At 40.8% G+C, this 13,635-nt stretch overlaps 1 pseudogene across 1 annotated transcript; it reads left to right on the forward strand.

The window, feature by feature from the left end:
• Nucleotides 1-4,407: 4,407 nt before the first annotated feature.
• LOC308105821 (extracellular calcium-sensing receptor-like) lies at nt 4,408-11,173 on the forward strand (annotated as a pseudogene). Its single transcript has 10 exons — nt 4,408-4,428; nt 4,763-4,893; nt 5,541-5,814; nt 7,121-7,207; nt 7,801-8,063; nt 8,461-8,667; nt 9,066-9,341; nt 9,732-9,959; nt 10,056-10,179; nt 10,260-11,173. The product of its transcript is annotated as an extracellular calcium-sensing receptor-like (transcript).
• Nucleotides 11,174-13,635: the final 2,462 nt, after the last annotated feature.

A 13,635-nucleotide genomic window follows, 5' to 3' on the forward strand; every position in this document is an offset into this window, starting at 1 on the left:
TGAATAGTCAAAATGACAAATTGAAATTGAGGGCTCCAAAATGGCTTTTTCCTTTTTCTCAACCTTTGATTCAGAGCCAAAAGTTTGAAATTTGTAAAATTATAAATGTTTTGACTTGGTTTTAGAAACTAATATTGAAAAAACATCCACTTTCCATTTTCAAATTTCAAGGCAGAATTTCAATAGCTAACATAATGATATATTTCATCACATGTTTTTTGTTTAGTGAATTCCACAACCTGTGTGAGCTTCATAATGATGTGCCCTGGGTGGGCATAACTACACTACACCGCTGGTGACACGTCAGCTCATCTTATCTCTTCATCATGTGGTTTCTTGTTACAGGAAGCTAAAGACCAACTGACTACATAGTGAGTGTGACGTCTGGGGGACTGCAGCATAAAGTATCATCATTATTATTAAGGCCCGAGCACTGCACCAGTGCAGAGGCCTATTGTAATTGCAAAGATTATTATTATTATTATTATTATTATCATGTTTTTGAGGGCCTAAACGTACTCAAAAAGTTGCACAATAACAACAATATAAAATACAATACTAACTACTTGTTAGGGGAGAAGTTAAGTTTCCGAACTTTTATTTTAGGAGTTTATTTACTGTATTTCCAGGCAGTAATGTTCAGCTCTTGTAACACCATATGTCAATTTTCTTCTTTTGTTGTTGTAAATTAATTATTACATACTTTGTCGTACGATAGTAGCAAAAAATTGCCGATCTACAAGCTCACAATGTGTCACATTGCGATGTCTTGTGAGCTTGTAGATCTGCTATCTTTGTTTTAGTATTTGAAAGTGAAAGTGGTTAAGTGTGTATGTGGGTTTATAATACTTACATGGGTGAAGTCGTAGTTTAATAACCATTTTAATTGCATGTAGTGTTGCCCTTCCCTATTATGGCATGCTGACATGTTATTCATTAATTTGAGTATGTTTTGAAAATATCTCCAGAGATGAATTCCCCTCATTAGAAGTGAAAATTAATTATCTTCCAACTTTGCACCTGTTGAGCCACTATGTCATCACCTCTGGGCCAGATGTCATCAGTGGTAAACACACACACACCTGCCACTGCTTGAACAGCTCATGTTTTATTCCTACTCACCTGGGGACTAGTTTGCTGTTGTTGTCACATGATCTGAGTAAGCAAAGCCCAGAACAAACACATTTACAGTCAAAGGACCACAATGGAAATAAGCTCAGCTTTTTTGGTGTTTTATCCTTTTGACAGATATGTACAGATGTATGGTTATGTATGTATATTCACTTAAAGGAGGAGTTCACCCAAAAAAGTACTTATTTTCTATCAATTGCACACCATATGAAGCCTTGAATCCATGGATTCTTTTTTGTTTTTGTCGCATTCCTAAGCTAATAATTTGATTCCCGTCTCCTACCGGCTAATGTATCCGGTAGGAGACACAAAGTAGAGTATTTGTGTCTCCTACCGGAAATACACAGTCATCAAATTTTTGTCTTAGGAATGCCACAAAAACAAAAATAAATCCATGAAATCAAGGCTTCATGGGGTGTGTAATTGATAGAAAATAAGTACTTTTTTGGTTGAACTCCTCCTTTAATCAATCAATGGAAACCCACAGCTCTGGAAAACAATCGTGTCACATCCCTAATATTTAATGTATTTGTCTGCGTACCCCCATCTGAAGGCTTGATTTTGAAGTGTTTGGAAAAGAGCAGATCTACAAGCTCACAAAAAAACATGTTCCTTTAGGGTAGTGGGTCTTAAAGTGGGGTCCGGGGACCCTGCAGGGAGGGGGTTCCAGACTGAAAACTTTAGTTTATTCAGTTTATAAAAATCTTTTAATAAAAAAAAATATAGTCCATCTAAAAAGAGCAGATCTGCAAGCTCACAATGTGTCACGTCACATTGCCATGTGTCGTGAGCTTGTAGATCAGCTATCTTCAGTAATAGTTTCACTATTTTTTACATAGTGGTGGTCAAAGGTCAAAAGTTAGTGTCACATAACACATTGTTACATCTAAAAATACGTTGGTTTTCAAAGTGGAGTCCGGGACCCCCCAGGGATCCTTGAGGGGGTTTCAGCTGGTCCCCAGCAAAAGGAGGAACAGTTTAAGCACATGCACCCTATTGCTCAACTATCTGAAATGTGTTCGAAAATTGCAGATCTATTTGGGGTCCTTGACTTGAAAATGTTTGAGAACCACCGTCAAAATAAACATAATACCTTTTATTTGAGTCTGGACAGACATGGATACAAAGTTGTTGTTGAATATTATACAATGCTCTTTCCTTCATCCTAACCTTTCTTTACCTAACTCCTTGTATGCAGTTTCACGTCACTGACATAATGAAAACGTAATTGGCTTTCTTTATGTTAGGGGTGCAACCTGTCCTGGATGGAAGTGCTGAGGTGCAGTGCTTCTTAACCTTATTTCCTGTCCCCTTGTCACCCTAACGTTTCTTGGTAAAACGCTAGCCTAGAACTGTTTGCGATGTTTGCAGAAATGTTCTACAGAATACATCTACCAGCCTTCCTGTAATTCTGGGAGGCTATAGCGCCCCGTGCGGGAGGCCATTTGCACCCGTGGTGAAAACCTGACGACGTTGCTCAATTCTGGTCTCTGGAAAGCCACAGCACTTCCTCCCATCAGCACATCTGTCTGACAATCCAGGATGTGGCAAAGGGGCCCTGCCGATGTCTTCGCTTATCTCATCTGATGAACTTTTGCACTTCACTCACTTACACATACAGTATAGGCATAATTTATTTGTGTAATAGCTACGCCCATACGAGACCGCCTCGGTGGGCTGTCCAACACTAATTCTGTCAATGTATATATGTGACTGCTTGTCTTTCAATAAATTAGAATATGTTGACTTGGACGCTTGTTTGAGACTCAATGTGTTCCCGATGCATCGCTCTTCTTCTATGCTGCTATAACTGAGACATCACCTTGTGTTTTCCTATGAACTTCTCTCATCCACATCATCTGACCAGACTTTGAATGACCTAGAGAATAAAATCATTACAAAAGTGCAATCGTTTGGCAGATGCACAGCCTACAACCGCAAGGTGGTATTTCTGAGCATATTTATGCCCCTTTCCCCCCCCTCAAAAAAAAAATTGCATCTTTCTTTATTTACTTTCATATATAAAAAAAAGAAAGCATGATGGATTGTAACCCTATGCTACTGTATAGACAGGGGTTCCTTTAGAACCCATTTATTTGTTACTATACCTTTCAGGACGGGAACCTCTTTTGGGATTCTGGTTGCTATGTACAGTATAATATAGCAACATACATTTGTTGTCATTTTTGAATAAATGTTTTTTTCAGAAAACTTAGGTCAGGATTTAGAATGCGTTTTTAGAATGGGCCTCATCAGGTCTGAATGGGTTAAGTGGTTGGCCAGCTGAGAAGCACTGGCAAAGAGTATTATGGGATTGTTCTGTTCTGGTGCAGGGGGAAAGCGGTTGCGCTAAAAGCGAGCAAGTGATATTTTAACACATCGGGTGCCAAACACGGTCTGAACCGTGTTTTCACAGAGTAGCGCTTTGGTGCCGAACACGGTCTGAACGCGTGTTTTCAGTCTCTTTTGTTTTTTTCGTTTTTTTCCACACGGGAGGGGCTGGAGCAGCTCTGGAATCACCTGTGGTGATTCTGAGAAGGAAAGGACAGATGGATCACTGTGTCAAAAAACATGGCTCCCATCCGCTTCCATTCTATCTCCTTCTCTAAAACCCCTATAACTCCGAAACTTTTTACGTTGGGAAAAACAACTAATTTTGTATGTGTGATCGCTGCGCCATTGTGACCCGCGGTAAAGATGTTATCGTTCCAGGCGTTAGCCAGGATCATCGTGCACAATGCACGCATGCTTTGTTTCACATGGATTGCTAGTCTTGGAGTCTACAGCTTAAACAGCGCCGCTCAGCTCAACGGTGAGATTTCGAACGTAATCTGTTATTATGAAATTCTGTCACATGATCTGAGTAAGCAAAGCCCAGAACAAACACATTACAGTCAATTGGACCACAATGGAAATAAGCTCTTAAGCTTTTTTGGTGTTTTATCCTTTTGACAGATATGTACAGATGTATGGTTATGTATGTATATTCACTTAATCAATCAATCAATGGATACCCACAGCTCTGGAAAACAATCATGTCACATCCCTAATATTTAATGTATTTGTCTGCGGACCCCCATCTGAAGGATTGATTTTGAAGTGTTTGGAAAAGAGCAGATCTACAAGCTCACAAAAAAACATGTTCCTTTAGGGTAGTGTGTCTTAAAGTGGGGTCCGGGGACCCTGCAGGGAGGGTGTTGGCACCGAATGTGTTAAGGATAAGGATTACTCTGAAAAGGAAGGGGAAGGTGGTTATAGCATTTCACGACTGAGTGGATGGTTGCCAATGTAGCCCTGGTGAGATAGTGTCATTGACACATTACAAGGCCACATACATACATTATTTTCTAATGAAAATAATGTATGTTAAGCCACGCCCCTAATTCTGCCTCTGCTCAGAGGGGTGAAATATTACGTAATGCCATAAGGTGGCACAGGGGATGGATGGCACAGCGCTGTGTATAAAACGCACAAAACAACTGGACAAAGGATTTAGAGAAGGGGGGAGGGTGTCAGACAGAGGAGGACAGTCATGAGGGCTTCTCTAGACACACACCTGCTACTGTACTTGACATTGTTCTCTTCCATCTCTTCTTTGTCTTCCTCACCTTCCTCTTCTTGTGAGTTACAGGCACGGTTTAATCTCAACAGAATGTACAGGCCCGGGGACTTGGTTCTGGGCGCCGTGTTTGAGATCCATCTCTCCTCTGTGTTTCCTGATCTGTCCTTCACCTCCGAGCAGCAGGACCCCATTTGCTATGGGTGAGTGTCAGTGGTGGAAAGTACAAGTTACGTAGTTAAGTAAGTACTGTACTTAAGTACAATTTTGAGGTACTTTTACTTTACTGGAGTATTTCCAATTGTCTATACTTTTGATTCTACTCCACTACATCTCGGAGGCAAATATTGTGCTTTTACTCCGCTGCAATTATTTGAAAACTTTAGTTACTAGTTACTTTGCAGACGTAAATTATTACATTATAAAACATAAATGAAGCACTTTAGCCCTATTTTATAACTAGGCTATTTGAAAATAGCCGATCTACAAGCTCACAACGCGTCGCATCGCGACGCGTTGTGAGCTTGTAGATCTGCTATTTTCAAACATTTCAGTACTTTTACTTTTGGTACTTTAAGTACATTTTGATACCAATACTTTTGTACTTTTACTCAAGTAAATTTTGAACACCAGACTTTTACTTGTAACAGAATACTTCTACATTGCAGTATTGATACTTTTACTAAAACATGCGAGTACTTTTTCCACCACGGGTGAGTATCACAAAGAGTGATACAGTAACTTGTTTTGAAGTATGGGTACCATAGGATTAGTTGATGTTGTATATTTCTATGAAGATAAATATGCACGGTTACATTTTGTGTGTTAGTTTCAACATTGACACGTTCAGGTGGGCCCAGACCATGGCTTTTGCCATCACAGAGATCAACAGAAACCCCAGCCTGCTCCCCAATGTGACTCTGGGGTATGTTCTCTATGATACCTGTTACTCGCTTGGAGTTGGGTTCCGTGCCGCGTTGTCATTGGTCAGTGGGAGAGAGGAGCAGATTCAATTGGATGAGAGCTGTGTTGGCTCTCCTCCAGTGCTCGGAATTGTGGGTGCCGATTCCTCAGCAACTTCCATTGCCATCTCTAGTATATTAGGTTTGTACAGAGTTCCCATGGTAAGTTTCTCACTTGAAACCACATTTACCATCACCTATTTCATACATGGGCAACTGGCACATGCGGCCCCCACCTTCATTTAATGCGGCCCGCAGTTTAATATCGGAATACTGATATATTATTGATTTCAGCTGTTACAATTCCTAACATGCAAACATGACCCGCTTTAATTACTTCAGTCTATATTAGTAGCTTAATGACTAGTATTAAAATGTGACTTTTTAATATCCAATGTATTTGTGTTTAAGTTCATAAAGTTAACATAAGTATAACTAAATGCATTTGAAATTAGATTAAAAAAATTACTTTTCAGGATTCCAATTCAAAAATAGCAACAAAAACTATCTGGATTCCAATGAAAAAAATGCAAAAATAGCAGATCTACAAGGTCAAAACGCGTCGCACTGCGACGCGTTTTGAGCTTGTAGATCGGCTATTTTTGCTACTCTTGTGTGACATAGAATGGCATTTTTAAAAGTTAAAATACGGAGATAAGATGTTTCTGCCGGACAGTATATACAATGTGGCCCCATGGAGTGAGTGTGGAGATATAGTAGCCCTCTCCATCATCAAAGTTGCCCACTCCTGACCTATTTGATATACAGTATGCTTAATGTTGGTGATCTAGTTGTGTATCAAATATGATATGATGCACAATGTATATAGCATTTCTAACGTTTTACAAACATAGATAATATAATGTATTTGTATAAATCCATGGGTTTGTTGAGTAAGCTTTTTGGTGTACTATTCAGAATGTTTTACGTATTATAACATTGTAACATTAAATGTACGAATCACTGTGGTCCATACATAAAAAAGTTACAACAATGTTACAATACTAAAATAGATTGCAACATGTGCACACAACACATGTCCCTGGTTCTGTAAATCCCTGCATGCAATTCTTAACAGATTTGAAATTTCAGATAAGATCCAATTGATTATGTCTGTGTTGTAATCATCAGTGAGAGAGAGAGAGAGAGAGAGAGAGAGAGAGAGAGAGAGAGAGCAACGCACAATTATGTTACACTTACACAAGCTCTTGGATGTCATGAAACCTTAAGGTGCAGTCAATAGGGTGTTTATTCATTCATTTGTTCATTTATTTGTTTGTTTGGAGCAGTGAGTGGGGTAGCAGAGAGGGGGTGAGCTGTGAGTGATGTTGAGCAGAGTCACAGGTTGAGTGGAGCATGACAACAGCGTCGTCAGTCCTCGATCCACTCACATGCTTTGCTTGTAGGGAACATTTGTCAAAAAAAATAAATGCATACTATAAAACAGATGTTTTATGCCTTTTTTCAGATAAGTTACTATTCCATGTGCTCCTGTCTGAGTGACCGGAATCACTACCCTTCCTTCTTCAGAACCATCATAAGTAATGCCATCCAGGTGAACTTCTAATAGATCTCTTTGTATCAAAAAGCACATGTTCCACACACAAATACCTCCCTCTAGTAAGTGTAATTGATATTGCATAATCACCTCTCGTGTGCTTGTGTGTATTACTGCTGGAGCCTAAGGTCTCTGTTGACACAAAATGATATTATTAGACCTTTTCATTGTCAATCTGTGTATGAGATTCACTGGTTTAGATAGATAGCTAGACCTTTATTGATATCGCAGGGGAAATTTAATGTCAAGGATTTACCACTGTGAATAATTTAGTTTAAAGGGATAGTTCACCCTCAAAATGACTTTTTTTCTATCGATTAGTCACCCCATGGAGACTTGAATTCGTGGAGATTTTTTTGTTTTTGTCGCATTCCTAAGCCAATAATTTGATGACTGGCGCCGGCTCTCCTACCGGAGACATTAGCATCTTTCCGCCGGTCATCACATTATTGGCTTAGGAATGTGACAAAAACGAATAAATCTCCATGAATTCAAGGCTTCATGGGGTGTGTAATTGATAGATTTTATTTTAAATTTTTTATGTGAACTATTCCTTTAAGCATGTATCCCTCCATTCTTTATCTAATCAGGTGCGAGCTATGCTCCAGATCATGAGACGGTTTGGGTGGACCTGGGCAGGATTGCTGAATACTGATGATGCCTATGGCCGCGATGCAGCCCACATCTTCCAGTCTGAGCTGGCCCAGTCTGGTTGGGGTTGCCTGGCGTATTCAGAGGCTGTGCCATGGGACAACGACCCAGCTGAGCTACGGAGGATCGTCTCTGTGATGAAGAAATCCACAGCTCGTGTGGTCGTTGTCATGGGATCCGTATGATTAAACTCATGGACGAGGTTGGGGTTATGATCCATGTTCATTTAGGAACTCATATTATAGGAATGAAATGAGTTATATTGAAGTGAAGACATCCTTTCATATTAAAAAAAAATAGATTGGTATTTAAGTGCAAGCATTTTTTAATTGCAATGCAATTTAATCACAATTAAAAAATGTATTAATCAGTTCAAAACGTTCATCAAATTCAGTAATAAATAAGCAAGCAATCAAAGCATTCTCACATCTCATTGCTAAAAGTCAATGTTATATTGTTAAAATGTTATTAGATTGCATTTGTCTTGATAGTTTACAGGAGATTTTAGTATTATTATTATTATTGTTATTATTATTATTATTATTATTATTATTATTATTATTATCGGTGGTGTTGTTGTTGTTGTTCACAATCAACAGGTTGTAAAGCAGAAGGTGTCAGGTCTACAGTGGATAGCTGATGTGGGCTGGGTAGCAGACCCAAACCTCCAGACTCCTCGCTACATGCCCTACCTGAGAGGCAGCCTGGGAATTGCAGTCCGCCGTGGAGAGATACCAGGCCTCAGGGACTTCTTGTTGAAACTACATCCTGACAATGACCTTGACAACAGCCACGAAAATATCATAGTGGGTATGAGTGAGTGCATTTTCGGGCTTGGAGGTGGGGGGGCCGTTAGCGCTTCTCAAGCCTTACTTTGGCTAGTTTGTGTCTGAAGTGTTTGATTGTCCTGGAGAAGAAGCTCTTAGGCCGTCTACTGCTGGCCTTGTGTGGCTGTGTGGAGCCACTTTACATGTGGCATCTTCTGAAACAATCGGTTGTTGTGGTGACCACGATCTTTGGTGATTCGGCGAGCTTCGCTGACACATTGTTAATCGTATGAGTCTTGATTGGAGGGAAGATCACATCCGCTGATGTGTTTGGCTATCCGCAAGATAAATGTAGTATTCAAGCTGCAATTTCAATCTGATTTTAAATATTCAAAAGGTATTATATTTCTGCTTAAGACTTGATTGTGTTTCTTCAGGTGAAGCAGTTTTGGGAGCACACATTTCAGTGTAAATTTGCACCCCTTCCATCAGAGTGGGTGGATACTGGTGGAGGGGTGTGTACTGGACAAGAGGACCAAGCAACAGCAGAAACTATCCTGTTGGATGTGTCTGATCTCACGATAGAGTATTCTGTGTACAAGGCTGTGTATGTTCTGGCCCATGCCCTCCATGACATGTTGCAATGTGTGCCAGGAAGAGGGCCTTTCACTGGGCACAGCTGTGCCAGTTTGCACACAATACAGCCATGGCAGGTGTAATATAAATAAACAGTTTACTAGAGTTGGTACAAATGCTGTTCAGAGGTCTGCTATGACAATGGTCACACCCAAAAAGTTTCACTCATATGAGCCACTACAGCAATGTTTCAGTAGTGTCTAACATGTCAAATGGCCATAACTCAGTGACCATTGCTCTGATCAGCGCAATATATGACTGGATTTGAAAATCTAGTATCAACATTCATATAGTGATGTACTTATTGCCTGCTGTAAATGTTTTTAAGTAATTTATTTTATTTTGATTTATTTATGGGGGGACACCCCCCCCCCCCAGGTTTATAAACTGTCAATGTCACTGTTGTATATCTTATGCACAGTTATTTATGTCTTGCTCTTCAAAATGTGTTCATCACCATTTAATAGCTTGTGTATTACCTGGAAAAGATCAACTTCACCACATCATTTGGTGATCAAGTATCATTTGATGCGAATAGTGATGCCTTACCAATCTGTGATGTCATGAACTGGGTGTGGCTCCCTGATGGAAGCACAAAGGTTCACAATGTAGGCATGTTCAAGAAGTCATCCTCCACAGGTGAAGAACTCGTCCTTGATGAAGACAGAATCTTCTGGAACTTTGAAACCAAAAAGGTCACTTTGGCTTTCTAAAATACCTGATGTTGAGCTCATGATGTGATTGTAATTTAGTTTGGACTGAAACTGATCATGTATTACTTAACTCTGTAGCCACTTCGGTCAGTGTGCAGTGAGAGCTGTTCACCTGGAACCCGTGTGGCAAGAAGGAAAGGAGAACCTGTCTGCTGCTTTGACTGCATTGATTGTTCTGAGGGAGAGATCAGCAATGAGACTGGTAGATCTATGTTATTAATGTACAGTGGTTATCTTTAGACTGGTATTGTACTGTCACTTTAATATTCTCTTATTTGTTAGACTCTACAGAGTGCACCAGTTGTCCAGAGGACTTCTGGTCCAGTCCCCAGCGTGACCACTGTGTCCCTAAGAGCGTGGAGTTCCTCTCCTACCACGAGCCCCTTGGTATCTCCTTGACAGCAATCTCATTGCTAGGCACACTTACTAGTGCCATTGTCCTGGGAATCTTCATCTATCATCGAGACACGCCCATGGTACGCGCCAACAACTCAGAACTCAGCTTCCTTCTCTTGTTGTCACTCAAACTATGTTTCTTGTGCTCACTTCTGTTCATTGGCCGTCCCAGGCTCTGGACTTGTCAGCTGAGGCATGCAGCATTTGGGATCAGCTTTGTGCTGTGTATCTCGTGTATCCTGGTAAAGACCATGGTGGTGTTGGCTGTGTTCAAGGCCTCCAAGCCTGGGGGTGCAGACATTATGAAGTGGTTCGGTGCGCTGCAGCAGAGAGGAACAGTTCTGGTTCTTACTTTAAACCAGGCGATAATCTGCACAGTATGGCTTGTGTCTGCCTCACCAACTCCTCATAAAAACACACAATACCACAGTGATAAGATAGTCTATGAGTGTGATGTGGGATCAACAGTTGGTTTTGCCGTGTTACTAGGTTATATTGGTTTACTGGCACTCCTCAGCTTCCTCCTAGCATTCTTGGCAAGGAATCTTCCAGACAACTTCAATGAAGCCAAGTTAATCACTTTCAGCATGTTGATCTTCTGTGCCGTGTGGATAGCTTTCATCCCAGCATATATAAGCTCTCCAGGCAAATATGCAGATGTAGTGGAGGTATTTGCTATTTTAGCGTCTAGTTTTGGTCTTTTGGTGGCACTGTTTGGACCAAAGTGTTATTTGATGATTTTTAGACCTGAGAAGAACACTAAGAAGTCCATCATGGGTCGAGGTGCCACCAAGACGTAGTAGAAAAATGTAAAGGTAGATGACACAAAAGGTTCAGAAGTTTGTGTAGATTCTTTCTCTGTTATTACAATGCTTCTTGGCAATACTTTTGATACCGTTGGAAAGCCTGTTCATTTCCCTTTTGTATGTCTGCATTGGATGTGATATCGTTTTCCAAATACAAATGTGTGAATATTCGGGTATTAATTAACATGTGTATGCTTCGCTGCAGAATGAAATGCAGAATGAAATGCTGTGGCGATATGCTTGGTCAGTGATGCTGTATTTAAAATAGATAATAAAATAAAAATAAAAAATAAATATAGGTTATGTAAGACTTTGGAGTAAATTAAATAAAGAGAAGTGACTATCCTATTTTAAAATTGCCTGGAGGGTGGGTGGACGGTGGACGTCACAAATGTAACAACAGACCTGCGAGGCGCACCGTTGCTCCCATCAAAGTTGGCACAAACACTGTTCAGGGGTCTGTCATGGCAATAGTCACACCAGGGGCCACGTCAGGGTCCCCCGGCGGGCTCAGGCACACCATTTCTCCAATCCTCACAAAACTTAACTTTTTTTACATTAGAAACACATAGAAGAATCAGAATCAGAATCAGTTTTATTGTCACATCACAGGTTTACAAGGTAAAAAAGTGGGTGAAATTCGTTTTTTGTACATCGTTCCCATCGCAACGTTAGTTCCATAGAAAGAAGAGGGGGAAGGGGAGAAGAAGAGGGGTGGGGGGCAAGTGGGAAGGAGATCAAAAACAAGAGAACAACAGAAGGCCAGACAAGTTATCTACATATTTACAAAGTACCTGAGATAATAAAAAACTAAGGTGCCTGAGCATAGCAGCAATGTATGTATACTGTGCATGATATATACTTATACTGTGCATGATATACTTATGGACGTTAAGGTGCTTAGAGAAAAAAAAAGAGCACAATAAAAAAGACGAAAAAAGTCAGTGCGTTATACATGGGATTAAGGTGCAAAAGGTCAATGCGTGTCCACCTAGGGTGGACTGACCCTAGTATAATCCGCAAGTGGCTCCATGTGCAACAAAAAGTCATTTGTACCTGGTGTAGTCCACAGGTATGTCCGAGGGGGAGCTAAGTCCAAGTCATTTGTCCCTGGTATAATCCACAGGTGTGTTCAGGAAGAGCCAGAAAAGTCTGCGACCAGCTGGACAGTACCGCCTGTTGTCAGGCTGCTGAACAAGGTTTATGCCTCATTCAGCATTCTGACAGCAGCCGGATTAAAACTGCACCAGAACCTGGTGGTGGAACTCTTGATTCTGCGGTAGAGCCCCTTGCCCGGTCGCGGTCGTTGTAGGGGTTTGAACAGTTTGTGACTTCGGTGGTGCTTGTCCTTGATGAAGCGCTTGGCTTTGACCACACACCGCTTTTTGTACAGTTCCTGGAGCGCTGGGAACACCCATTGACTCACAATCACGTCAATATAACAGCCACCTTTTTAGAATGACCATATCGCCAAAATGAAAAGAAAAACTTTGATAGTACTTTTTTTTTACCTTGTCTTGATGCGATAATATGCAATTAGTGCATCACAAGAGCATCGACGCCATCCATTAACTTGTTTTACTGGCTGATGATGCTTGGGCATTCTGTTTCACAGGCATGCAAACAGCCCCGAGGTGAAAAAGGTGACAAGATGTTGTTTTCTTTCGGGTCAGGTGTCACACAATTGCCCTATTTGGGTTCAAAAAGGTGACTGTAGCTGAAAAGTGACACTTTTGCATGTCTGGTTTCAACTTTCCGTCCCACCTTTCGATGGTAGAAAAGTGCTGGTAATGATCACCCGTCTGTTTTCAAACCATTTTTTCAAATCTGCGTCTGAGAGCTGAAACAGCACCCTTTCAGGCAATTTAGCTGCACAGTACCAAGGGCTGGTAGTGGTATCCCCTTGTTCGCAAGAGCAAACAAACAAATCCAAGGAAGAAAACCAGTCGTCAAAATACAATACGTGATTGACACCACCAGGAATGATTTGTGCAAGCTGTAGGACAATGCTTCCACTTGCACCAAGCAGGTACAGGATACATTTGCCCTGTGTACATGTCAAATTAATACACATGGCCTTTTGTGTCACAAAACACAACGATTTTGTATCCCCATTTGTGTGGCTTCTTGGGGATATATTGCTTAAGACCAGATGAAAGGGACAACATTTTAGGGAGACGATAACATTTTTGGAGGAGTGAATCAACAATTGACCTTATTTTGAACAGCTTATCCTCATTGTCGGCTGTTGCTGTTGTCATTGAAATGAATTATTATTATTTGTTTTTCCCCATCTGTCCCGAGGCATTACATCAGCTACCTGAGCTATTCTACATTCCCTGGACCGGTACAATCTCGACAGCTGTCATCACTTTGGACTGGTAGAACCCTGGTTTGAAATGGCTTCACACCAGGTCGCGTCCTGTATAAAGTTAATTTGTCCATTTAGTTCTGTC

The sequence above is a fragment of the Gymnoscopelus braueri genome, assembly GCF_963280865.1.
Source record: "Gymnoscopelus braueri genome assembly, chromosome: 18".
Classification (NCBI taxonomy): domain Eukaryota; kingdom Metazoa; phylum Chordata; class Actinopteri; order Myctophiformes; family Myctophidae; genus Gymnoscopelus; species Gymnoscopelus braueri.